The sequence below is a fragment of the Piliocolobus tephrosceles genome, chromosome 2, assembly GCF_002776525.5.
Source record: "Piliocolobus tephrosceles isolate RC106 chromosome 2, ASM277652v3, whole genome shotgun sequence".
Taxonomy (NCBI): Eukaryota; Metazoa; Chordata; class Mammalia; order Primates; family Cercopithecidae; genus Piliocolobus; species Piliocolobus tephrosceles.
Window position 1 is genome coordinate 17,222,379 of NC_045435.1, and position 27,854 is coordinate 17,250,232.

Genomic DNA, 27,854 nt, shown 5'->3' on the forward strand with positions numbered 1-27,854 from the left:
GAACAGCAATCACTGCCATATGCTGCTTACATACTAGTGGAGAATGAAGACAAAAAGATAACTGTCAGAAATATAATATATTAAACAGAAAAAAAATTCTTCAGGATAATGTTTACCTGAAGTGGAGAAAAGAAAGGAGAAAATATGGGGTGAGATAAGTTGCATATAGAAATTCTATTTTTCAAAGGAGATAAATTAAACAAAACAAAACAGAACTAGAGACCTGAAACAGCAATGGTCAACTATTAAAATCCTTTCAAGCTTCTCAATACCTACACGTAATTTGTATCATTTTTTGTATATTTAAAATATATCATAGTTTTAAAAATGTAAAACAAAAAGTGGTGCTCAAACTCTTTAAAACAATCATTATTACTTAATTATATTTTTAATATCTAGTGTTGATGAGAATGTAGAAGAGAATAAATTGTTATGCTTTTTGGCTATTCATTTAGTAAAAATTATGAAATAGCACATACTCTTTGACTAAGCAATCTTTCCTCAGGTAATCTGCACTAGAGAAATAATACAATGACAAATAAACTTCTGTGAATAAGGATGTTCACTTCTGCATTACACATAATAGCAAAAACTGGAAATAACCTAAATCAAAAAGTGATTATTTAAATAAATTATGCCTCACAAAAACAATAGCATATTATGTCACTGTAGAATGAGATAGATCTTTAAGTACTAGCATGGAAGTCTGCCTGTGATTTATTGCTGAGTGAAAAAAAGTAAGTACCAGAACCATATGAATAGTGTGAAGCAATATTTGGCTTAAAAAAACTACCTATTTATGTATTCATAGAAAATGTCTAGAAGGATAGACACAAAACTATTTATAGTGGCTACCTCTGAAACCTGGAATTAGAATGGGTTTTAATGTGAATTTGTTTATTCTACCTTATATGCCTCTATAGTGTTGAATTTCACTACTAATATTATTTACAGAATAATGATATTAGAATGAGCAGTGCTAGGTGGATAAGTTATACATGTGGGAAATTGATCACTGACCTTTCACTCTCTACTCCTGTTATTACTCATCATACTAATTTAGCAAAACTCCACCTTTAGTTAAATACAACTCCCTGCTTATTCTATATCTGTATCAATACAGCTGAACATGCTTGGAGAAAAATAGCCAACCATGGTGCTGGGCTCACTTTAAATTCATAATCACTAAACTTCCAGTGTGCCCTTCAGTGGTGCTAAACAATCAAACTACATTTTCCTAAATCCAATGAATACCCCATGCTCCTGGAAAGCTATTTTTTTTTCCTTTTTCTCTCCAGACTTCTAGCTCTGTCTCCCAAGTTATCACTCACTCCCAGCTGATAACCTTCTTTCCTATTTCACTGAGCAGGAAAAGAGCAATCAGGAAAGAATTTCCACCAGCGGCAGCCAATCTACCTGTTCCATGCTTCTTTCCTATTATTATGCGTGATTATGTTCTGAGATCAATCTTTCCCATATGCATTTCACCCTATTCTTTTTCATCCACAAAAAAGCATGACTTTAGTCATTCTTTTCTCATTCTGATACATCGTTATTTATTAATCTCTGCTGAAATACCTCCAACAGCATATCAGTTATCTGTAATTCTCCCTATTTAAAAATAAAATAAAATTAAAATACAAACTTCTTGGCCCCATATGTCTTTTTGACAACACTCCATTCCCCTGCTCTATTTTTACAGCAAAAACTTTCAACGTTTAATTCCCTTTATTGGTTCTCTAATTTTCTTTCTTCCATTTTCTCTGGAATTCATCGTATTCTGCCTGTTGCCTGTACCGCTTCATTTAAGATGATTCTTAGGAAAGTCAGCTACCAATGACCAGTTCTCAGTTCTCCTATGACTTGGCCTATCTTAACATACTCTTGTCTTTGCTTCCAGATCACTCTTTTAGTTTTATCCTACCTCCCTAGCTATTTCGTTTTCTTGTTGAGCACTTCTTTATTCTCTCATCGTGCCATCGGAGGGCTTTAAGGATTAATCCTTTCTCCTCTTTAATTCTCTGTCTTCACTCGCTTGGTCATGCTATTCAGTCTCATTTCCTTAAGACCTGCTCCATGCTGACAACCCACATACATGAATCACTACTTTAGACTTCTCTTCTGAACTCCATATTGAGTTCCAGTTATCAATTCAATATTTCCATTCAGAAGTCTCATAGTCATCTCCCATGGTCCTTCCACCTTCTCCAGCCTTTGTTTTTGGTGCGTGTTTTTATTTTGTCTAAATGGAAACTAGATCTTTCTAAGTGTTTAAGCTAAAGTCTTTTTGCCATACGCCACAGCCAGTTCTGTCAGAAAATACTATTGTCTCTATTTTCAAACGTGCTCAGAAACTGACCGTTTACATTATCTCTACCATGAACACCCTGGTTCCCACCATTGTTACTGCTTATCTGGTTACTGAAATAGATTCCAACTTATCTTTCTAGTCCTCTTTTCTCCCCTACTGCCTATTCCCAGCAGTGTTCAAACTGTTTTCTTATATAAGTCAGATAACGTTATTTCTCTGCCCCAAACCCTCCAAATGACTTCCCATCTTGTTTACAGTAAAAGCCAAGGTTTTTGCTTCCCCCGCCCCATACCCTACATGATCTATTTTCCTGTTTATTACTTTTCTGACCTCTTCCCCAACTACTCTTCCCCTTACTCAGTTCATACCTGCTGCTTATTGAGAACACTAGACAAATTTCCTCCTGTGTGACTTTGTCCTTTCTTATTTTCTGTCTGAAATATTCTTTCACTACCAGAGACATATAAATGCTTGTTTTCTTATCTATTCCAGCACTGTGCTCAAATTCTACCTTCTAATTGACAACTTCCCCAGCAATCCTACTTAACATCATAACCCTTCCCCCTATCCTGGTACTTCTTGTCCTCTTTTCCGCTTTATCTTTTTCCAAAGCACTTATCAATATCAGAAATATTAGAGTTATTGGCTTACTTCTTTATTGACTATAGTATGCAAAAAAAAAAAAAAAAACCCACGTCATAATATAATGACTTGATTTTATTTCCCATTCTATGCTCAGCATTTAGGACACACTTGGAAATAGCAGATTTTTATTAAATATTTCTTGAATTAATGGATGAATTGGTCCAGTTCTATCAGACCTGAGACAAATTTTTTCAAGACATTAAAGGGCATACAAAGCAGGTAATTCACTTTTTTTTTTTGACAACCAATCTAAAGAAAAATATAAACCCAATCACAGATGCCTGAATATGTAATAAAATAGTCTTAGTTATTAAAAGATTCTATTTCCTTATTAATATCAATATTTTAAATTCCAAAGCATTAATTTGCTCAATCAATGATAAGCAGACTTATTTTATCATTAGGACTTGGTGTTCTGCTGAGGATCTAATATTTATCTTTAGGTCATTTAATGATAGTTATAACATTAATTTATACACAAACGTATTATTTAATTTTATGTTGGTCCTTTAATGAGCATAAAAACTCTTTATATGAACATTGAGAAAATCTCCTACCTATGCAGTAAATATCCATATTAGCATCAGATGATAATATTACAAGTTAAAAAAATAGGAATTTTTTTTTTTTTTTTTTTTTTTTAGTGGTTTTGGTATGTGATCCTGTAGAAAAATAAAGTGGTAAGCTTGGTGAAAACATTGTAAAGCTCTGCAGGATATAGACTCCTATCCAAAAGACACAAAACAAATTATTATAATATGAGAATAAAGATATTCAGTATTAATCTATTTAACGGGGTTTAATTCACAATTTCCTCAAATCATTTGAACCCGGAACATTTTTACTTTCATAAAAAAAAACAAAAAACAAAAAACTGATATACCATGGACTTAAAAGTCTATCGAACATACATAGATATATCATTGATTTGTTTGGTAGATTGAGTATTTTGTATTCCATATAAAATTCAAGAAATAGATGGATGAGAAAATTATTTTAGAGGAGAATGTGTCATCAATATCATATTTAGGGAGTCATAATTTTTGTAATATTTAGCATTTTATCACAGAGACTGAATTTGTACCATGGACTTAAAAGTCTATCAAACATACATAGATATATCATTGATTTGTTTGGTAGATTGAGTATTTTGTATTCCATATAAAATTCAAGAAATGGATGAGAAAATTATTTTAGAGGAGAATGTGTCATCAATATCATATTTAGGGAGTCATAATTTTTGTAATATTTAGCATTTTATCACAGAGACTGAATTTGTTAATATGTTATTTAATAAGGATATGGACAGGAAACGGGGAAATACTAGGTAGAAGAGGGCACTTCCCTTGCAGAGGCCCCACCCTCAAGCCTGGAAACCCAGGCCTAAAATGCCTGAGAACAGGCATTCCTTTTCTCATGCCCCGAAGTTGCCTTTTGTCCCACCACGCCCCTTTATCCTGTACCCATATACACCCCAAACCCTTGGCTCGTGCACCTGGCCATCTGTGTGCTCCCGGTCCTGGTCCCGGTCCCATAGGCGGTTTGAGCGCACACAGTGGCCTAACAGAGGAGCCATACCCTTGTCGCACAACCTGCAAGTGGTGTCAGGGAATTCTTGTTTTCAGTAACACATATAACAGTTTCTGAATGACTTTTTAAAAGTAAAAGAAAGTTAAAATATATCATTTCTGAGTGGATGTGCATCAAGTCAAATTTAAGCTCATATATATGTGCAGACAAAGAATATACCAAAATTTACCACGAGAAGTCTGTCTAGGAGCTAGTACTGAATAGTTTTCTAGACCTCTTTTTTCACAAGCAAATAAACTATATATAATCCAATGTAATACATGTATTAATTGTACTGAGGGTAGAGTTGATAACCAATTTTTTAAGTACTCAGCAAGAATCAGAAATTTGAAAAAAGAGCTACTCAAATCTCAGCTAAAAACTGTGTTTAGCCGGGTGCGGTGGCTCACTCCTGTAATCCCAGCACTTTGGGAGGCTGAGATGGGCGGATCACTTGAGGTTGGGAGTTTGAGACCAGCCTGACCAACATGGAGAAACCCCATCTCTACTAAAAATACAAAATTCGCAGGGCGTAGTGGCGCATGTCAGTAATCCCAGCTACTCAGGAGGCTGAGGCGGGAGAATCGCTTGAACCCAGGAGGCGGAGGTTGCAGCGAGCCGAGATCGCGCCACTGCACTCCAGCCTGGGCCACAAGAACGAAACTCCACCTCAAAAAAACAAAAAAGAAAAAACAAAACAAAAACTGTGTTTAACATGGAAAAAAAGTTCTCCCAGTCATATATATTCAAGTGAATATTCTTTTCTCACAATAGTACCCCAGGATGACCGTGAACTCGTTCAAATTTCACTGCTCTGCTGATCATGCTCGGTAGTGAAGATCTTTCATTTTGTGAAGATAATTTGGTAGTAAAAGTTTGGAGATTACAAACAATGGAATTTACTTTCTCTCGCAATTCTAAGCCATTTTAAAGGCAATTCCCCCAAAAAGGATGTAAAAATGTGGCTTGAGTAACAGTATTTTAACAAAGCTACTCTCCCACAGTGAGGAAGCTAATGCCTAATTGGGTGTTTAAATTATGTTGTAGTCCTCAACCAAACATATCATGAGTTTGGAATTGTGTTTCTTACATACATGTACAACCTCTATCTACGTTCACAGGCACTTCTCTTCTTAAAACTAAAAGATGTTGTTGTAAATCTCCAAGGACTTTAAATGATTCCTTGTTACCACTCAGATATCATAGAAAGAGTCTAGCAAAGTTTACAGCAGAATTTCCCAACAGGGGCATCTGCAAAATAAATCACAGGTAGTTCAAGATTTCTCTATCATATTTTACAAATATTCTGTTTTCATTTTGATATAATCTACAAGATTTAAAGTCAAAAACCAACTGACAAAGAAGTTCAATCCTTAAGTTTGTTAAAAATCACACTGATGCCTTTTTGAACTATTATAACTTACAGATTAACCAATAAAAGAAAAGTGGTAACTCCATATAGAAAAAAATCCATTCTTGCCTAGAAAAAACAAATAATATCACTACATGGTTTACTAGAAGCCATGTAGTAGTTTAAATCAGTATGACAGATGTCGAGCTAAAAACAACATGCTCAGAGAAGCCAAGTTTTTAATGCGTGCTTCAAGCACTGGTTAAGTTTAAGCAAAACATATTCATCATATCAAATTTATGTTGATTATAGGCATGTAAGTGTTTTTATACAAATGTACACTTGTGTGGATCCTATAACCACGTAAGAGCTGTAAGCTTGAGAAATGTTCAGCTAGGTTTATGCTTGCACATATTTAATAGTGTATGTAAAATTAATCAGAAATAAAAATAATTTGTCCAAGTGGGAATTCCTAAGAATATTTTTCTTTTATTTATTTATTTTAAAACTTGTACACGTTTATAGGGTACATGAGAAGTTTTGTTACCTGTATGTGATGCTTTCTTTCTGTTAAAATGGGCCTCTATATTGCCTTAATTAAGGAACTATGTCATGTACTATTAACAGAACTGTCCAATGAGGCAATCACGAACACCGTGTGTAAAGGGCACTGAAATATGGCTAGGCAGAATCAAGATGTGCTGTAAATAGAAACTAAAATTAGGTTTCAAAGACTGAATTCAACAAAAGTACAATTTGTTTCATTAATAATTTGTGTATTGACTCTGTTGAAATGATAACATTTGGGGAATATTTGGGAAATAAAATATATTTTCAAAATTAATTTACTATTAATTTTTACTTTTTTCATTTATATTATATGATTTTTTTATTATACTTTAAGTTCTACAGTGTATGTGCAGGTTTGTTACATATGTACAAAATGTGGCTTCTAGAAAACCTGTGTGGCTTGTGTTACACTTCAATTGGACAGCATTGCTACAGTTATCTCCAGCCTCTGTGTCAAATGTATACCTTACTCCAGTTACAGCAAACTCCCTGCTAATTCTTCATTACCTAACTTCATTACCTAATATCTTAATGAAAACCGATTTCTTCCAAGTTAGAAATTTTCACAGCTCCTCTGACCCTTATGCATGTTTATAATTCAGCACCTGTCACAATTGTCACTCTTTCTACATGCTTCTTCCCTGTCGAGATGTTGAAGATAAGGTATTGTTTTCATTAGCTTTTCATTCACAGACTTTAGCACACAGCAAATGTTTGGTAGACATTTGTTGAGTGAATTAGTATGATTTTAAATGAGCAAATATTTACAGATAAAAGCTATACTTTATATTGACATATAACTCTGATGTCAACAGGGTTATCTTTGCCCTTCAGATCCCTGAAAGGCAGGCTAAATCTGAAAAAGTTTACAATACTCTTTATTAGAGATATAAATTCTCATGTTGCCTAAATTTTTGATATTCTGCTTTGTATTATCCCACTTAACATTGCCTCTCATTTCTATTTTGTCTATACATGGAATTTATTCCATCTCCTAAATTTCCCAAACAAAACAAAACAAAACAAAACAAAAAACACATACACACACACATACAAAATCACACAAAGCACTTGTGTTTGTAATAGACCTTGTTTGGGTCTTACATCAATGAAATAAGCTTAGAATACAAAAATAAAACAGCTTTAAAAGAAAAATCAGAAATAACCAATTAAACATCTTTGTAGGTATTCCAACACTGGAAATATATATATATATATATATTTTTAAATTTTTCCCCACAAAGAGTCCCAATCATGTATCTTTTTTTTCTTTTTTGCTCCTCGTATCCCTTCTCTCTAAAACTATTTTCTTCTTCCTTTCACTTTTAAACATCCAGGTATCTTCTTTGACTTTTTTAGACATTCATTCATATTTCCTGACCTTACTTTCAAGTTCAGCTCAGATGTGTCATAACTATCAAGAGAATGCAAAGAATAGAAAGATCTTTTATGTATCTCTAATTATCATTTATTGGATGCACATACTCCTGTTTCAGAATAGGAAGTTTTGTACTCTACAACACATAGAACATGGGGTGGTTAATATTATTCTTTTGTTGTTGTTGATTTTACAACATTGAAATGAATTCAGCATTTGTAAAAACGGTTGTCTAGAAAGAATACTGTAAACTTTTATATTCTTCTCCTGGATTCTAAAACTAATTGCTATATTAATGTTTTATAGGACAAACGTGAACTATCCCAGTTTTAGATTTTGTATCAGTCTGCAAAGTATTTAAAGTTTTTACCAACTGGCAAATGCACTACTAAATAGTAAGCAAATTCTGGCAAGTGAATCAGGAACAGGGTATAACAGTGGCTATTTTCATAAAGTAATTAGCATAAAAATTTCTAGAACCTCAAAACCTAAATAAGTTTTCAGGTTCAACATAAAATAATTAAGAGTTTAAAAGAACAAATAAATACCTTGATTACCTCCGCTTAGAATTAATGATATATTTAGGACAGATAAATATAATATTTATTCAGAGGAAATTAAACATCTGTTATTCTATTGCAAAGTAATTGCTGTCAAGAAAAATATATATGTGTGTGTGTATATATTTAAAGCAATTTTTTATTTTACTCCATTCTGTTGAGCATCAGAATGAACTCAATTTTATTTTTATTATTTATTTTTGAGATACAGGGTCCCACTCTGCCACCCTGGATGGAGTGCAGTGGCATGAACATGGCTCACTAAAGCCTCAACTTCCTTAGCTAAAGTGATTCTCCCACTTCAGCCTCTTAAGTAGCTGGGACTACAGGCACACACCACCATACCTGACTAATTTTTAAATATTTTGTAGAGAAATGGTCTTGCTCTGTGGCCCAGGCTAGTCTCAAACTCCTAGGTTCAAGAAGCCCTCCTGCCTCAGCCTCCCAAAGTGCTGGAATTACAGGCATGAGCCACTGCACCTGGTCTAATCTAATTTTATTTTAAAGTGTGTATTTCACTAATGCTATCCAACTGTAATGTGGGGCTTCATTAAGTCAAGAGCAGTAACCAAGATGCTTCAAATGGAAAAAAAAGTATTTCTGATATATTTACAGGGTACAGTCAACATAGCATTAAAATGAATTGGATGTGGAACTTGAAGGATGAATCATCAAAAGATGAGTCTCACCTTTTGAGGTGCATACAAATAAAAGATACATTTATAGATATGGAAGGCAGGAAACGTTTTTCTCTTTGAGTATCTGTATTTTACCTGAAAATTAGAAAACGAAGTCATGTGTTTTGAGACATGGAGGATCTGGTGGAACAGGGTGTCTTAGCTCAGTCTGCTATAACAAAAGATCATAGCCTGGGAGGCTGAAACAAAAGAAATTTATATCTCACAGTTCTGGAGGGTGGAAATGCAAGATCAAGGTGTTAGCTAATTTGGTTACTGTGAGAACTATCTTTCTGGCTTGCCAATGGCTGCCTTTTTACTGTGTCCTTACATGGCAGAGATACAGAAAGAGCTCTGATCTCTTATTCTTTTTATAAGGACACTGATCCTCGGGGGCGCCCATATCACGGCTTCGTCTAAACTGAATTACCACTCGAAGTGTCCACTTCTGATATTATCATATTGGGGATTAGGGCTTCAACACATACACTTTCGGGGAAAGCAAGTGTTCAGTCCATAACATGGAGTAAATATTTAGAACAACAATTGTTAGGAACTTTGGAGAAAGCTCAGCCTAGAGACTTTTGGAATGACCACAAAATGGTGTGAAGTATCCAGTTGAGGTGCAGGCCATAGTTTCTCAGTGGCAACAATAAGCACATTCTTGAGGTCTTTTCAAGAAGTGTTCATGGGACAAAGATATTTGACCTGAATAGATTTTTAGAATAGGTATGACAAAAGGAGTAAGTGGAAAGTAATTGAGAGTTGAAAATGATAAGACTTGAAGAAATGCATACTGTCTTCATATCAATATTTATTTATTTACCCTGACAGAAAATACAAGTTTTCTGGATTAGAAAAATTCCAACTATTTACTCACATAACAATCTTAGGTCTGATACCCCATGCCCGAGTTCCTCAAGTGGCAACAGAGTGAGGGTCAGACAGTGCCTTGTATACATGGCTTGTACCAGAGGAGATCATCTCTGTAATTATGAACCATGGAATCTATGGACGGCGGCTAGCACGTTTACCTCACTTGAGAGTAATCTTCATTCTGGAATGTAAAAGGCATCCTCTCTGAGGAAAGGAGATAAGGTTTTTGGGTAGGTTTCATTTTGAATGTAAAAAAATGGCTCTAGGAGAGTTGTCTCTAAATCTCTCTAGAGGTTTCTTTTGACTCTCAAGATTTGTTTTCCATTCAAACATTTTTTAGTCAAGGGGCCAGTAACCATCAGAGCCCTGATGATAGAGAAACATGACAATATTGATGAGGCATTGTTTACTGACCACATGGTATTAATGCGGGTCCTATGGTAATATGAATGGTGGTTTATGGATCAGATTTTTCACGCAAAGTGCACGTGTCTTAGTCCATTTTGTCTTGCCATAAAAATATATGGGGCTGGGTAGCTTATCAAGAAAAAAGATTGCTTTGTTTCACAACTATGAAGGCTGGAAAGTTCAAAATCAGGCTTTTGAATCTGGTGAGGATCTCAGGCTGTTTCCATTCATGATAGAAGGTGAAGGAGACCCCACTTGCGTAGAGCTCACATGGGGAGAGAAGAAGTAAGAGAGTTGGGGAGAGGTTTCAGGCTCTTACTAACAACCAGTTCTAGTGGGAACTTACAGAGCAAGAACTCACTCACATTAATCTATTCATGAGGGATCTGCCCTCAGGACCCAAACACCTCCCAATAGGCCCTACTTCCAACACTGGGGATCAAATTTCAACGTAAGGTGTGGAGAGAACAAATATCCAAACGATAGCAGCAGGTGAATGTCACCTGAATTGAGGAGGGTGAGCACTAACAAAATTAGAAACTGGGTGGGCTAGTCCTACAGATTCTTTAATATCTCAGAGGTTCAGAAATAATTTTTAAAGCCCTTAAAGAATATGTTGCCGTGCCCAAGTATAAAAAAAGTAGTGTATTCAGAGTACATGGAAAGAAGAAATTTTATAAGCAAGCAAGAAATGATCATTGAAAGCCCAAAGAACTTACATCCGTCCCCTACCCCGACTACCTTTGAATGGATTTCATTGGAAAATACACAGCTTTCTTTAAAAAAAAAAAATGAAAATGAAGTGAGCTCTTGGGAAAAGCCTAGTTTGAGTTAAAGCAAAGAGGAACTGAATGTGTTGTATGATGCAGCTGAGTAAATATTGTTTACCATGAAACCAGTATTCTAGAGACTACAAGTGAAAGAACAGACAACAAAAGATCTGTAGGACAAGAAGTGAAGGTAGAGAACATTCCAAACAATCTCATAATGAGTTTTCAGAAGAATCAATAAGTTAAAGAGTTTATTTTTTAAGTGGTTGAGGTTATAGGAATATTTGATCTTAATTTCTTAGAACAAGACTCTTAAAAAATTATCTTCTGACCTAAGCAACTTGTGTTAATGTTTGTTAAGCAGTTATTTACAATCTTATAATAAGTTCTTCAACGTTCAAATTCATTTGTAAGCAAGTACTCAGAAGAGATAAAAGAATGGTAGACATTCGTGTTGAAGACACTGTAGAGAGCATCTCCACACGCAGCAGATCTGTGACTGTGGGCAGTGAGGAGGGTTCTGAGAGAAAACTAGAAGCTGGGGTCCGGATGAGGAGGAGCAGGGAGACCTCTCTCAGGTCAGGTTTGTCTCTCAGTCTTGCACAGGTATTTAACTAAAACTCAAAGAAACTGGAGAAACCACTACTATTTTACTATTTTTCCTCCTTTGTATTTCTTTCTCCTTGAGTTTCACTTGCTTTTTCTTCTCCCTTATTTTTTGCTTCCTACTTATCACTCTTCATCCTTCATCCTGTCTTTTTCTTTCTCCCTTCGTCATCTTTTTTTTCTTTCTTTTTTTTTTTTTTTTTGAGATGGAGTCTTGCTCTGTCGCCCAGGCTCCAACACAGTGGTGAGAAATAGGCTCACTGCAAGCTCTGCCTCCCGGGTTCCCGCCATTCTCCTGCCTCAGCCTCCCGAGTAGCTGGGACTACAGGAGCTGCCACCACACCTGGCTAATTTTTTTGTATTTTGAGCAGAGACGGGGTTTCACCATGTTAGCCAGGATGGTCTCGATCTCCTGACCTCGTGATCTGCCCGCCTTGGCCTCCCAAAGTGCTGAAATTACAGGCGTGAACCACCGCGCCAGGCCTCTTTTTTTTTTTTTTTTTTTTTTTTTTTTAACTTTTTTCATTTTCTTCTTTCTCTTTTCTGGAACATTGCTGACCACCTCCCATAAAAAAGGAAGAGTTGTGTTCGACCTTTTCAGCCTGTTCTGGTCCAAGGAGTAATATGCTTCTCAGAGGTTCTCTACGTCCTCTATTTAAAAAATCTGTATTTCCAATAACTGCTAATTGGCCATAATTCATGTGACCCTATTCTGAGATATTGGTCAGTAGGTGGAAAAAGACTGAAGTGTTATGACCGGGTTCATAATTTATTACTGAGTCCCAGTTTAAGAGAATGATAGCACAAGTGGCAGTGTTAGAACCTTGATAATTAAATTTATAAGGCAAATTCCTCTAGATTACTCATCTATATCAATTCTTCTTTTGGCAAATGGGTTTCTGATACTAATGTACAACTTTGAATCACATTTCTTTTAATTAAGATCCTTACCCCTACTTTCAACCATATTGCAGAACAGGCAGCTGCGTGCTTATTCAATTTACTCAGAACATGGCCCATCTAAACAATGCTGTGATAATCATTGAAATGTGAAATAACACAAAATGTACATTGGCATGCAATAAAACATCTAATACTCTTCCCCAAAAGTCTTGTTGAAAGCTTAAATGTTTAAGGTTTTTTGTCTTTGATAAAGTAAAAGGTTTTTTTTTATTATTATTATTTTTTATGTTTACTTGAGAAAAAGAGAAAAATACCCCAAAATGAATTGACTGAAAACAGTAAAACTCATCCAATTTAGGGTTTTAAGTGTGGATTACTAAATTTTGGTATATGTTTTATTTGATATTTTTAGTACTTCCTATTTAAATTAATCAAGTAACAAGATCGCCTCAAATTTTCATTGAAAAAACAGGGCATATGAAATTAGAAGAAAAAAATGAGTTTTAGAAACTATTTTAACTTTTGCTTAGTGTCATTTTAGTTCAAGTTTTGGGCAAAGATTCAGGCCAGTTCTTATTTTATCCAAACTAGTGCATCCCAAATCATAATGCTAGCAACCAGCTGTGTTGATTCACTTGCATTTGGTACATGTTTTATTGGGTTGCAGAGGAAAAGAATTTAATTTTATTATGTGCTCAAACAAGGGTACTTTTTAAGTCAAAAACAACACAGGACCATCTCTTATTTTTGCCACACTTCTTATGACAGTAATGAATGATCACGTTATTTGCATCTTTTACGCTAATCCACAACTAACTTGAAATAAACTTTTTTCCTTACTACAATATAAAATAGAAGTCTTTAATCTGTTTTATTATTTAATAATTTAAAATATCAAATGTCTCTTCCTTAAGTTATTGGTTAGAAGAATACGTTAAAAGATGCCCAAAATGACATTATGTCCTATTATAAAGTCATCTGTCCTGTTATTTTGATTTACATGCAGTCAAGAAAAGATAATGAAAATGTGGAGATTGACAACATATGAGTTCAGTATATAAACACACACACACGTACAGGTACACACACACCATTCAGTATTAGCTAAGTATTAGTCAATTTGTTTCCACATTATTGAAAAGAGACATCACTTTCAAATTGACTTTATACATAAATTCAGCTGACTTTGATTCATTTGTAAATAAAATGTAAAGTAGAGTGAGCTAAATAACTGGCAATATCTCAGAATATTTTACCTCATCATGTTAATTTAAGATACAATTTTGAATGTGTTTGACCATGGAAAATTACCTGCTCGATTAGGTGCTCCATCTACACATCATATTTGAGACTAACTCCAATTAAATCCTAATTAAATGCAATAAAATTATACTGTGTTCTTCAGATACCCCAAGATTGAAAATTAGGTAAACTGCTTCTAAAAATAAATGCAAATATGTATATAGGTGAGGGTTTCCATGATATAATCTAAATAAACTGGAAAGCCTATTAAGTTAGATTCTATACTTTGTAGTACTTCAAAATTTCCTATATTATGTTCATAACAAAAGTTATTTTGATTACCTTGATATATAGGACTAGTCTGCATAGGAACAAGTTGGTTCCTCCAGAATTGTTTTATGTAAATGCATTTCTGAAACCTCAGCTAACACATATTATATTCTCATTTTATTTTTATGATAACAAAAGCATAAGTACCTATTTGATAAGCAAATGATACATATTATATAATGCATAATTCAGCATTTTAATATCAAAATAAGAATCTTTACATGATGCAATTAGGACTCAGAATCTAAGAAGTAAAATAATAAAAGCAGCGTATCTTGTTACTGAGCAAGCTCAAACTGTAAAATTATTCATTTCTTGTCAAATTACTAACATATTAAATAAACCACTATTAAGAAAACAGTTTTTCCCACGTGTATAAATAATTCTAAATACTTTTCTCTTCACAGTTTTCAAGTCTGAGTCCTAGGAATCCGTGGTCAGGGAAGGGCAATACCAGTAGGTGGAGTAACAGTAAAGCAAATACTCTGTGTGACGATAACTCTGCTTCTGTTGTCATTTTGGGCAAAAATTAGCATAAATCAGATGAGGTTAATATAGAATAGAAGCAAAAAGCATAAGTATAGATAAACACATTGCTTTGCACGGTAAATGTATTGCTGTAGAACAAAAACATATTCCCTTTAGTCTTCAATTTTCTCTGTATTTTTCTTGTGCACTTTTAAAAAGTTTCCTGGAGAAGTTGCATTTAATACAAAAGTCTGAGAGACTAGCTCATTATCAGCAGCACCAAATTTGACAGAGAGCTCCTATGTAATGTGTTGGGGGAAATCAGAAAGGACAGGCTCAGGCAAATTCAACGTTGGTATTAGGGTCGTTTGAGACTTCAGAGAGAGGCTTTTCTAATAAAGTCACGGCCTTGCCAACCCACACTTTAGCCTGGTCAGAGCCTTCACTGTCCTGTGCGGAAGCATGACAGAGATCTCTGCCAAGGAGAGGGGAGACAGACACACACACACAAAGGGTGGATGTTCTCTATACATCTAATTCTGTTTCTCCTAGGAAGCATATTGAGCTTCACCAGAAGTTTATTTACCAAGCAAATATAGATAAATATAAAAATGTTAATTTATTTAATACCTATTTTCAAAACTGAAGAAGAATGTACATTTTTACACTTGACTGCCATCTTCCATGATTCAGAGCAGAAGTCTCCCCACCCCACACCTAAACTCTGGTCATGAAATCTTACACAGAGCTTCACTTGAACAAGTAAATATGTGTCTGGTGCCAAAAGGAAGGCCCGGGATCACTCCTGGAACGGACGGCAATTTACAAGGTCTCCTGTATGCTTTTTAGTTCTTGTAGGTAAATGTAGAGACTAATCTTCAGCATGCCAGAATATTCTGGTTTAGAATCGTAAAGATCTAATGGCTAGCTTGTTTTTATGTTTTTTCTTTAGCCTGTGAAGCGAAGTATGTTAGTTAATGCCTTGAAATCTAAATTACATATACTCCTGTAGTCACACCCAGAAACATAAAGCACCTTCAATCTTTTTATACCTTCAAAGTATTACAAATAAATAATTGAGATCAATTGAAAAAACATGCATTTCATTAGTCTAAATGTTGCTTCTTTGTGTTATGTCTGACATTGTCCATTAACCGGATAAATAAATGTAGGCATTATTTTACCAAATATGCACAAATGGGAAAACATTGTTATAAACCATGGATCTCATATTCTATAATAATCATTTGTTATCAAATATTTTCCTTTAAGATGGTTTAACAACATTATAATTCTGTATCATCATAGAAATAAAAAGATGATGAAATAGTTAACTAGTATTCTACTGAAATTACTCAAAAATAAACTGCAAATACTTAAATTCATCTTCTCACTTTTATTCTCTTTATCTACCTGTATGTACCTTCACTAATTTAGGGGAACTATATAGGATGTGGCTTGTACACTTCTACAGTCTGTCTGAATTTACCTCACTGAGACTCATTAGACAAATGAGCATAAGATTCCAAAAATCCAAAAGCACCTCATAATGGGCATTTATATTAGCATAATTGAATAGCACAGAAGTTAACAAAAAATGCTTTAAGATCTAAACAAAAGTAAGCCTTTAATCAAGACACTCTTGATTCTTTTTATAAATGTTAAACAGAGAGAAAAATCAGTGCTTTCATGTAAATATTTTCCACATCATAATCAACTCAAATTTTGCTAATTTCTCTTGTCTGTGTAATTCCATATCCCTCACAAGCACATAACCATGTTTGAACAGCAGATCTGTAGAATCCCTGAAGACACGGTGACATTTTTTCCTCATTTTGAGGGGATAAAAAATTTATGAGTTACTACCAGGAGGATAAAAGTCTTACCTTATCTGGGAATAGTCAATCAATTAAGTGAAATAAATTTTATTGGAATATATTGTGTTGGTGGGAACATTCCCTCTCTCTGATTTCATACGAAGGTACTTGTGTTAGAATATTACCCCTTATGACTCTCACCAGCTTTTATTTCTGTATTTACTGAATACCTGACTGGTTGATAACAAGACACTGGCATTCACTGACAGGTTCATATTTCTTGAATTTGTAGAATTAAAGCATTGAAAGTTTTCAATTACAGAATATTTGCTTTTTTTTTTTTTCTACCTCAACCAGAAGAGGCAGCTATCTTGAAAACTCAAGTTGCTTTGCAGACACAGTATTTTCCTCAGATAGATGGGTTGTTCCAAGATATTCCCAAGTACAGAAAATGGGGATAATGTAGGAATAGGAAAGAATAATACCTAAACCTTTTTAAACAGAAATCTAAAGTGACCTATACATTTTTATGTTTATACATTTATATCCATCTAACTGACTCTTGTGTCTTCTTTCTCAATTAGCCTTTAATTTAGGAAGGAAGGAAATAAGTGCTATGAATCAAATGACACCCTCAATCTCTAGATAGTTTGAAGACATTCTGGCAACAGCTCTGCTGTTGAGTATGGTATCAACTTCGAAATACTTCCCTTGAAATAACTCAGTTTTCTTTGCTATAAATGAGAACATTATATCAGAGAAAATTTACTATTGTCTATCATATTATCTGACTAGCAGTGTCTTCTAAAATTATCTTTAACCAGAAGATAGTTGTAAAATAACCGTACAATCAGCTGATATGACAATATTTTCCTTGATGAAGCAGCCATTTAAATGTTAAGGCCTTCTTATTAGGCCAATGTAACATTAACAGATTGAATATTTTCTAATAAATTTTGGTTACTAGATTATGAAATGAATTTTTGATTATATATTTCAGTTTAGGCTGTGCAAATAGAAGAATTCCTTTTGTCAAAAGATATCATACTGTGGCTTCCTACATATGAGGCTTTAATTTACTAAAAAGCTTCAATGAAAGCATTGATAAAACAATATTATTTAAGATTATATAAAGTAGTGATAAATTAGGATGACACTCTCAGCACAATTAGAAGTATAATTTTTTAAAATAATTAGATCAAACTTCTGTAATGTCTTTCACTTCAAACTGATATGCTATATTATCTTACAATCTCCTCTACAGAAAAATGGGTAGTTCTGAAAAATTTTACAATCTCTACTTAAAGGCAGTACCAGTAGTCTTGAATCTTAAGTAAAAATTAAAACTGGCAAAAAAATTTGGTCTTATGGCCCTATTCATATATGAAGTCACAAAACTCAAGAGAAGTAGCTCAACAGGAAGGAAAAAAAAAAAAAACCCTGCACATCTATATTGGAGACTATTGTTCAAGGATAGAAAGCAGACTTTTTTCCCTTACCAATGTAAAAGATTAATGTGTTTGTGGTTAGGAAAGAAATTCTAGAGACTCTCTTCCTAATCTCTCTGACATACAGGCACACACTTGTACAATTTTAAAGGCATAACATGGTTTAAAGTCGAATATTATATATGGCACCTTGTGACTTGAAAATGATGTTTCCAGTAGGAATGTAATACTAGCACAATGAAAGTACATTTTGGAGAAGGAAAAGAAATCATTATGTAGTAAGATCCATCTTATCTAGATGGCAAAAGAGGTCACGTCAGTCATGAAGGACAATTCCAAACTATAGCAGCTGAGCAAAATTCCATTATAAATCATCTCAATATAACATCTCAATATACATAGAATCAATTTTACGAAGTCATCAAATCGTGACCTCATTTTGATAGTGATATATAAAGTAACTGTAGACCTGGCTTCGCTACTGACTGGTACAATCATGGATTGACGCTTCCCCCTTTTGAGTATTATTGTCCCCATCTGTAAAATATGAGGATTAGAATAGGTGATCTCTAAAGGTCCCTATGGAGTGAACATTCTGTGTTTGTTTTCCTAAAAACACAGAGAGAATGCACTCAAATTGTTATTCTTATTTCTCAGTCAGCACTCTTGAATGTGATTATGTTGTATTTTAAATGAAGAATAAACAAACTATAGGTTTAGTTAAGCTACATACATCAATTATCGAGAAATATGAGTGAATTCTCCACCTGCTCAGAAAAGAAAGTCACTTACGAAAATATTTATTTAAAAGGCAATGCTTTTTGATACTGTGAAGCCTTCTAATTCAAATCTATATGACTTACTAGTTCTCAAAACATATACATTACATAATAAATGTATGGGCATAAAATAACCTCAAATCATTAAGTGGTTTAAGTTATAAAAGTAACTTGTATGCTTATAAAATAGTCTTCTGCTGGATTTATCAATGTCAAGACTATTGACATATTGGGCTGGATAATTCTTTGGTGTGGAGAAGTGTCCTGAGTATTGCAGAATGAGTGGCAACATCCTTGGCCTCTACATGTTACTGTCAACCCCTCCCCAAAACTTGTGGCTATCAAACATGTCTCCAGGGAAGCAAATATCTTCTAGGAAGTAAATGGTCCCTGATTGAGACTCACTGGTCCACTGAAATGCTGTCTATGTACGCATGCTATCAGGAAAGTGTTCCTTAAAATGCTGTCATCCTAATGGACATAGAAAGTAGAATAATAGACATTGCCAACTTTAAAAGGTGGGTAGGTGGCAGGGGAGGGATCAGAAATTACTTAATGGATACAGTGTACACTATTTGGGTGGTGGCTACATTAAAGCCCAAGCTTCCCATATACACAGTATATCCATGTAACAAAACTGCACTTGTACCCCCTAAATCTATTATTTAAAATAAAGTTTTTTAAAGAAGTTCTCATCCTAATTTTCCAGCATATATGCTCCAATCAGTTGTAAATGTTCATTACATTTTGTGTGGAATTCTAGCAGCATACCAGTTAAAAAAGGAAGATTACTTCATCTTGATTTTCCTAAAACTTTGAATAAAATTATAGTGAAGCCATATAAGAACCCAAATAGGGCTTCTGCTGAAGAACTGAATTCAACAAAGTAGTTCCCTTTACACAAAATCTCCTTATTCCTGGACAAACAGTCTTATGTTCCTGTGTGCTGTATAACTAAGATGCAGCTGATTGAATTCTATGCCCTTCTTCATGACCTCTGCACTCAAAATATTTTATTATGCTAAAGAAAATCTTCCTTTTTACTACTGGTTTTGAGCCAGCAAGTTCTTTGGTTCCTAATGAAAATGCTTTATTTACCAAGAGTTTTGTTTTGTTTTGCCTTCCTGGTGAATCTATGACGTTCTCATTATTATTCATTTGCATATATTGAGGCTTATTTCATATATATTAATATTTTAAAAGTAAGCATGATTACAGCTACCGTGCATCTATGTCCTGGAGAATTCTACTGGGGCAAAGTCATAACTGGTATCAAACCTAGAGAGAATTATGCGTGTCCACAGAGAGAATGTTATTCACTCAGAGCATGGCCACGTGGTGACTTCAATCAGGTTTACTTTTCAAGTGTTAAATGGACTGAGTGACTCTAAAGGTTTTTGGATCCCGTCCAAAACTGGAGTTGTGTAGTTTCTGTTGTAAGTTCAGGTTCTGTGGTTAAATTGGAAGAATCTTTAATATGAAGAAAATAAGTCCAATTCCTAAAAGAAAATGTATTACACAAAATAAGGTTATAGTTTATTTATATGCTAATTAGTAAAGCATGTTGCAAATCCAAAGAAGGCCATGGAGTTTTTTTTCTTCTAAGCATAAAGAATACAACCAATGCTACTTATGCACTAATAAGGTTTCTTTTTAATAGTAATGATCCTTTTTCTTTCATTCCTTGCTTATCTACTGAAAAGCATCTCAAATAGTGCATTTTCTTATCAAATGTATAATTTCTAAAACTTACTTGCCACATTCATTCTTATTAAAAAAAACAAATAGCAAGAATGTTTAAAACTATAATTGCTATAAATCTAAATACAGCTTAAAAGAGTGAACTGAAATATTCCCCTGCAGATTTAACTGTTATTCTCCTCACTGTCCAATTACATAGTGAGTTGAAATTACAATTGATCATTTATCCCAGCTACTATATATATTAAAATTCCACATATATTTCATAATCTGTTTTCTATTTGTCATTCGGGTATGTAACTTTTACCAAGTATTCTAAAAGTAAGGCAAAGTTAATATTTAATGTTTTTTTGTTTTGCTTTAACCCAGGGGGAAAAAAGGTTTATTTTTAAAGACGACTTCTGAGTTCATATAATTTAAGGTATACAAAGAAAAGGGTTAATCAGATATTTGCAATAATGAGTTAATGTAGATAAATAATAAAGATAATTCAAGTTTGAATCCTGACATTACCTAGTTATAAGGAGAATTGTTCACTTTTTTTCTATCAATATTTATAGAAAAAGTAGCAGTATTACAATGGGCTACTAGCTCAGAATCAGACTGCCTGCATTTTCTTCTCTCTTCTATTTCCTTGCCTTAACTCATACGGATTTAATTAAACACTCTGTCCCTCAGTCTCTCTAGCTTCTTTATTCTCATTTTTGTCTAACAGGTATGTGTGTCATTTACATTAAATCACACAGTACATGTATGTTATTTTGAACAGATAAGCATAGTAAGCACTCAATAAGCATTAGCCCTATTACTATGTAATTCCCACTTTTGCTGAAAATTATGAAAATATTAATTCATCTTCAAACACCAAAATCTCATCTTAAATGTTGTGGGAGGGACCCAGTGGGAGGTAATTGAATTACGGGGGCAGGTCTTTCCTGTGCTGTTCTTGCGATAGTGAGTAAGTCTCACAAGATCTGATGGTTTTAAAAAGGCGAGTTTATGTGCCAAGCTCTCTTCTCTTGCCTGCCGCCATGTGAGAGGTGCCTTCCCCCTTCTCCAATGACTGTGAGGCCTCCCCGACCACGTGGAACTGTGAGTCCATTAAACCTCTACTTTTGTAAATTGCCCAGTGTTGACAATGTCTTTCTTTATGAGCAGCATGAAAATGGACTAACACAGACAACGAAATATATTATGTAAGGACAATCATGCAAATTATTGTGCATTTTGTCACAAAATATATATTTATGTGTATATTTCAACACAACTTTAATATTTAATGAATACTTTTCCTCTACAAAGAGTAATAGATTCTCAAAATGAAAATCAATTATTGTAACTTAGTTTTTATTTCTAGTTGTTTATAAATCATGAAAATAAATGTTTGTCTTAAAGCCAGTTCTGAATAAAGAATAGCAGAATATGCTAACCAAAGTATATCACTTGGCATAAAGATTACTTTGAACTGAAGACAATTGAAAAGAAGCTGATACAAAAAAACTCTTTCCCCCCAACCCTGTTTGCAAGGCATAAATTTATAAAGGTGTCCCTTCTCCCCTTTATACTGGGAAGGATAAAAGTTGGTCAGCAAAGACAACCTTAGACCCTTATTATCCTGAAGACTTATTTATCCAGAGGAATCTATGTAACAAACTTTATTATCCTTTGTCTCCCATTAGTTCCCTTTATATTTGCCTTGTCGCAATTTGTTGCCCCTAGAGACTTAAGGTCCTTTGCCTTTGTCTTGTCACATCTCTAAAATTGAATTATCTTTTGTTGAAGATGACATATAAGCTGATGTTCTAAGTCTTTGAGAATTGCTTATTGCCTGGGTATCTCCTATATATATAAGAAATTTATGTCAATAAAACTCTTGTTTGTTTTTTTCTTGTTAATCTCTCCTTTGTTATAGGGGTCCCAGATAAAAATTCAGAACGGTAGAGGATGGTTTATTTTTTTCCCCTACATATACATAGGTATAATCTCTTTACCTTACTTTCAACTATAATATACACTAAAAATTGCTGGCATCTCTTGCATTGTTTCTGCTTGTCTGGAAACGTTTATATATTTTGTAATTTAGTCTTCATAATGCCCTCATAATTTAGATATTACTATCCTGATTTATGGTATAAAAAAACAGAACCCACAAGTTCTAGGAGGAAAACTATGATTCAAAATCAAATCCATGTGATTCTTACCATATTATGGCTTGAGTGAAATGACAGCCTTAAGTTTCAAGGAGCCCTCTTACTTGAATGCATGTATTTGCTTGAAGACTTGATCCAGGGAAAGAAGATAGAGAAAGATAAATACAACTTAAAACAGAAAAAGATAAGTATCCCCAATTTTCATGGCACATAGAAGCAAAGTAAAATTAGCCTGGGGTGACTTTCTGACTTTTTTCACCTATTTTTAACCCGCCACTCCAATTTATCAGTCTCTAAAACATTCCTGTCTGAAATAAAGATGTGGAGGGAATGGAATCTTTGAAAGTAGCTGAGACATGTGCCAGGGGCTGTGCTAGGAATGATATCATTAACTACATGTTATAAAAAGAAAACCTTGGGGGAGATAGGGAGACTGAGGCTTACAGAGATGAGGAAATTTACCCAAAGGCTTGGCAAGTCGAGTTGACATTTGAAAGTGATTCTGTCTAACACTAAAACCCAAACTTTGGAAGTGGAAATTTGTTCTTTTCAGTAAACTAATTTAAGGATTTTCCGGCCCTGTGCACATAGATCCTTATTTTAAAACAAAAATGGTCAATAAAAATAATTGTATTTATTCTCTGTAACTCACAGTCACATCCCTTGATTAACCAGCAGTGGAATTAGATACATTGATTTCTGAGTTAAACTCTGATATCCTGAATGAAAATTAATATGTAATAAATATTTTTACACTATTTGAACCGTAACTTTATGCTATTTAATTCAGCTTCAAAATACTAATACATAGGAGTATTAAATACCATTTGCCATGATGGTTTACAATTTCTAGTGCAAAAAAGAAAATTATGAATCATCGCTTTGCTTAGTGCAGTCCTTCAAAAATATCAAAGATATTTCAAAAGGTGAAGTAAGTGTTACTTTTTTAAAAGATAAGCTAAAATATTATCAATGAAACAAATTCACAGTAAGAACAGCTTACAGTGGGAGGCTGAGGATTAAAATTTCTCTCATTATAAAGGATTCTCAGTAGGAAGCTGGGTTATTTCTGAGCTTAGTACAATACAGATGAAGCCTGACATGAACCTATAAGCAGTAGCAAAAATGACTTTGGATAAGGTTTAACTTTGCAGTAATTTGCAACTACCAGATCAATATTTCAAGGAAGGCATTGAATTCTACTTAACCTACTTCTGGTTTCTGAAAAATATCTAAATATGTAAGAGTTTAAAAGCATAGAATACAATTACTTATACATTTATAACTATTGTCCCCACTGTAGGTATCTTCCAAATAATTGCTTTATGTTATAGTCATGTATTGTAATGACTGTAATATTCTTTTTCTTAATTGAAGTTGGTTCTCTATTGTATTTGTGGCTCATCTCTTCAGTAGGTGTCAAAAAAAAAAAAAAATCCAAGAAAGCAGTCATAGATTTATAGTTTACACCATGTGATTAGCACACACTTGCTGAATAAATGAATGAATGCATGAACCGGTCCTAGATTTTTAAGGCAATGTTTTGCAATGGAGATGTTCTTTTCAAGGTGAAATTTGAACTACAAATCTGTGAATAATTTGATTTGATCACTTAAATATTTATTTCTGTAACATTAATCTTACCTGTTTCCCCAAAGTAGGAGAAGTAATAATTAAGGTAGAACTAATAAGCCAGAAACACGTCCTGTAGGCTCACAGGAAAAGCAGTAATCTTTCTTTATATTTTGTTACTCCTACCTTGCTTACAACGTAAAATGGCCTAGCACCTGCTCAGACTTGCGAGAGAGTTCATTAATATTTAATTTAGACGACTAAAAAGGGAAAAACATTATTCTTATGCAAAATTGTCTCTTTCTCCAAAATGATTTCCTTGTTTTACAAAAATGCCTCAAAATTTCCACACAGATTTTCTTTTACCTAGCACCAATAAGACATATATTTTTTAAAAAACAAGTTTTATGTACTTTTTCAGCTTTGTTTTCAGCTTTATTCAGATGTGATTGACAAAAAAATTATTATTATTATTATTTAAGATGTACAATACAGTATTTTGATATAAGTATATCTTGTATAATGAGTCCCAAAATCAAAGTAATTAACATCTACATCAATTGACATAGGTCAATTGATATAGGTCAATTGACATAGGTCAATTAAATCTACCAATTGACATAGGTAGATTTTTGTTGGGGTGGGGGGGGAGTTTTTTTTTTTTCTTACTTTTTGGCTGAGGACACTTAATATCTATCTACTCTTTTAATACATTTTAAATCTATAAAACATACAGAATGCTTCATGAATTCACATGTCATTTTTGCAAAAGGGCCATACTAATCTTTGTATCGTTCCAATTTTAATATATGCACAGTTGAAGTGAGCAATAGTCCTCTTTTTTTGTGAGAGGAAATCCTCCTTCTTTAGAAAATCTGCTTTTTTGGTAATATTGAGATTTCAATAATATTGACTGAAACTTATTGCCCACGAAAATCTTTTAAACGGAATCTTAGAATTGATGAGCTATAAACTTGGTGAGGCCATCATCTCTATGAAACATTATAATAAATATTAAAATTACAAGAGAAATTCGATGAAAAGAAGAGCCCAGTAGCAGCAATAAAGATGACGTCATAGACAAACAGATCTGTAGCAAAACTGTCAACAGCAATAACGGGAGCCAGAAGACAGTGGAGTGATTTCTTCAGAATGACAGAAAACACAGCTACAAACCTAGATTCACTGGCACAACAAAACTATCTACTAATACTGAAAGTAAAATAATGATATTTTGCAATGAACTAGGCTTGATTTTACACTAATATTTCTTACCCAAAGAAATTTCTAAATTATATATCTCAGGGAGAAAAAAAATCCCAAATGGTCTGTGTTGCAAGAAATAACAGTGAAAAAAAAAAATTGTATGGTAAAGAAGTGAAAATCCAGGGGTTTGAGGTGAACGTGAAAATGCCATCTACAGATCTAGAGGCCAGAGCATATTCTTCCCCAGCAGCCCTTAGAAGGAAACAGCTTGCTGACACCTGGTTTCAGACTTCTAAGTTCTGCTTGTGAGATAAGAGATTTATGTTGCTTAAGCCATGAAACAAGGAAAAAAGGTATGAAAATCAAAATAAGTTATTTTATACAATGATAAAATAAAAATAATGTAAAATATGTTTGGCTAAAAAGAAGGAACTAAAATCATGAAATCTAGTCTGTTTGTGAAACAGACTAGGGTTGATCTGGTTGAAAGGGTTCTAAGGTCTTTTAATCATTCATATGGTGATTGAGGCCAATATTAAAGAGTGAATTGAAAATAAGAGCCGGAACTCAAAACTTTCATAGTTTACAAAGTAAAAATCAATTAAAAATAGTGGAAAAAAAGAACCATTTCAGTTGATACATAAAAGGAAAGAAAGGAGGAAATCAGATGATAAAAAGGTAGGAAAAGTATAAAACCCTAAATAAAATAGAGGTATGTCAAAATGTATCAAGCATCAAAAGGACTATACTTGTCAATTAAACAAAAACATAGATTGTGGAAAATCAAACAACATTTTACAATATGCTATTTACGAGCAGTATACAGAAAACATAAAGACCATAAAAAATGTTTAAATGCAGATTAGAACAAGAAACCCGAGTGGATATATTAATATCAGAAAAGAAGACTTTAGGACAAATTCATATAAAGGAAGGTGAGGTGCAAGGCACTACATAATGATAAATGTTCAGTTAAATGGAACCCTATGGCAATTCTATATTTGTTTACAGCTATTAAAATAGCAATGTTAGGAGAGGTAAAACCAGGTGTTCTAAAATTTAAATAGTAATGTCTAAGTAGTTTATTTTCCTCTTATTTATCCAAAGCAAACTCTCTAATGCTGGTGAGAGAATTTTGCGCCTCAATTCTTCAGGGATTAGATTTCTTCTACATCATTTGTTGGTCACACTTAGGTATAGTTTTCATCATCATGGTCCAAGAAGGTAGAATTTCGTGTCCTATGCTGTAAACTAGAAGGGACAATAACAAAGACAAAAGGTCTCTGCCAAGCATCTTTCAACAACTTTGAAAAGATGCCATATTACACTGCTTAGATTCCATTAGCCATATCGTAGTGATAACATCATGTATAGGTGGAAAGGAGGCTGGCAATGGTCATCTGTGCAACTCCTATAATATTGAAGTAGAGACAGGCTGGGTGGCGGGGAGGACAGCCAGCAGCCTCTGCTTCAATAATCTCAAAATATAGAAATCAAAATTGATAGAACTGCAAGGAAAAACTGAAAACCATTACCATAGTGAAAGATTTCAACTTTCTTCTCTCAAACACTGAGAAGTTAAAACCACAAAAATATTGGTATGTATATAATACTATATACACAGTATTATACTGCATACTATATACACAGTATTATATATATATGATTATCTAGCATGGTAGTTATATATTTTTGTATATAATAATTATCATGCTAGATTAAAAGATATATATAATCTCTACATGTAGTACTCTGAAACTATTGAAAAATGTGTTTCCTGAAGAATAGAGTACACTCACAAAGTTGGTCAAATACTAGGTTATGAATGCGATAGATATTAACAAAATTTCAAAAAGTCTGTGTCAATTAGATCATGAATAAAATTTAAATGAATTATATAGTAATTATATTTATTAATAATTTAAATGCATATGCTTAGAAATTGTCTTCTAAATATTAATATTTAATAGATCAAAAAGTCTATAGAAATTTTTAAATAAGTATGTATGTATAATACGTGCATATACTTAGAAATTGTGTCTTCTAAATATTAATATTTAATAGATCAATGTTGAGGTCCACGTTTCCTAAACAAAGGAATGAACACACAAGACAACACAAGACAGGACAAACATGGTGGCCGCCCCGAATGACACGCTCCGCTTTATTTTATACAGTCGTTTGTGGAATATTACCAAGTCACAAGACACATTGTTGTTTTTCTGACCTTTCCCTGACTTTCTGGATTTTCAAGATGTTTACATGTAAACAAGGCCCCAGGGTCTGCTGTTTGCAGCTGGCTCCTTTGTCCTCCCTGTTTGCAGGGAAGGAAAGCCCTGCTTCGTTTGCAAGAGCAGGACTTATCGGGAACATCTCGTTTGCGAGCACGTAGTCCTCTACAGATCAAAACTAAATAGAAATTTTTAAATAAGTATATGTGTGTGTGCGTATTTCAGGCCTTGATAAACAAAGTGAAAACAGATCTTCTGCTATTAAAAAAATGGAAATTCTTAGAAA

At 33.7% G+C, this 27,854-nt stretch overlaps 1 non-coding gene across 1 annotated transcript; it reads right to left on the bottom strand.

The window, feature by feature from the left end:
- Positions 1-24,857: 24,857 nt before the first annotated feature.
- On the bottom strand, positions 24,858-24,959 carry LOC111545169. Its single transcript, XR_002732356.1, has one exon. It is a non-coding gene; the product is annotated as a U6 spliceosomal RNA (small nuclear RNA).
- Between the last annotated feature and the right edge of the window lie 2,895 nt (positions 24,960-27,854).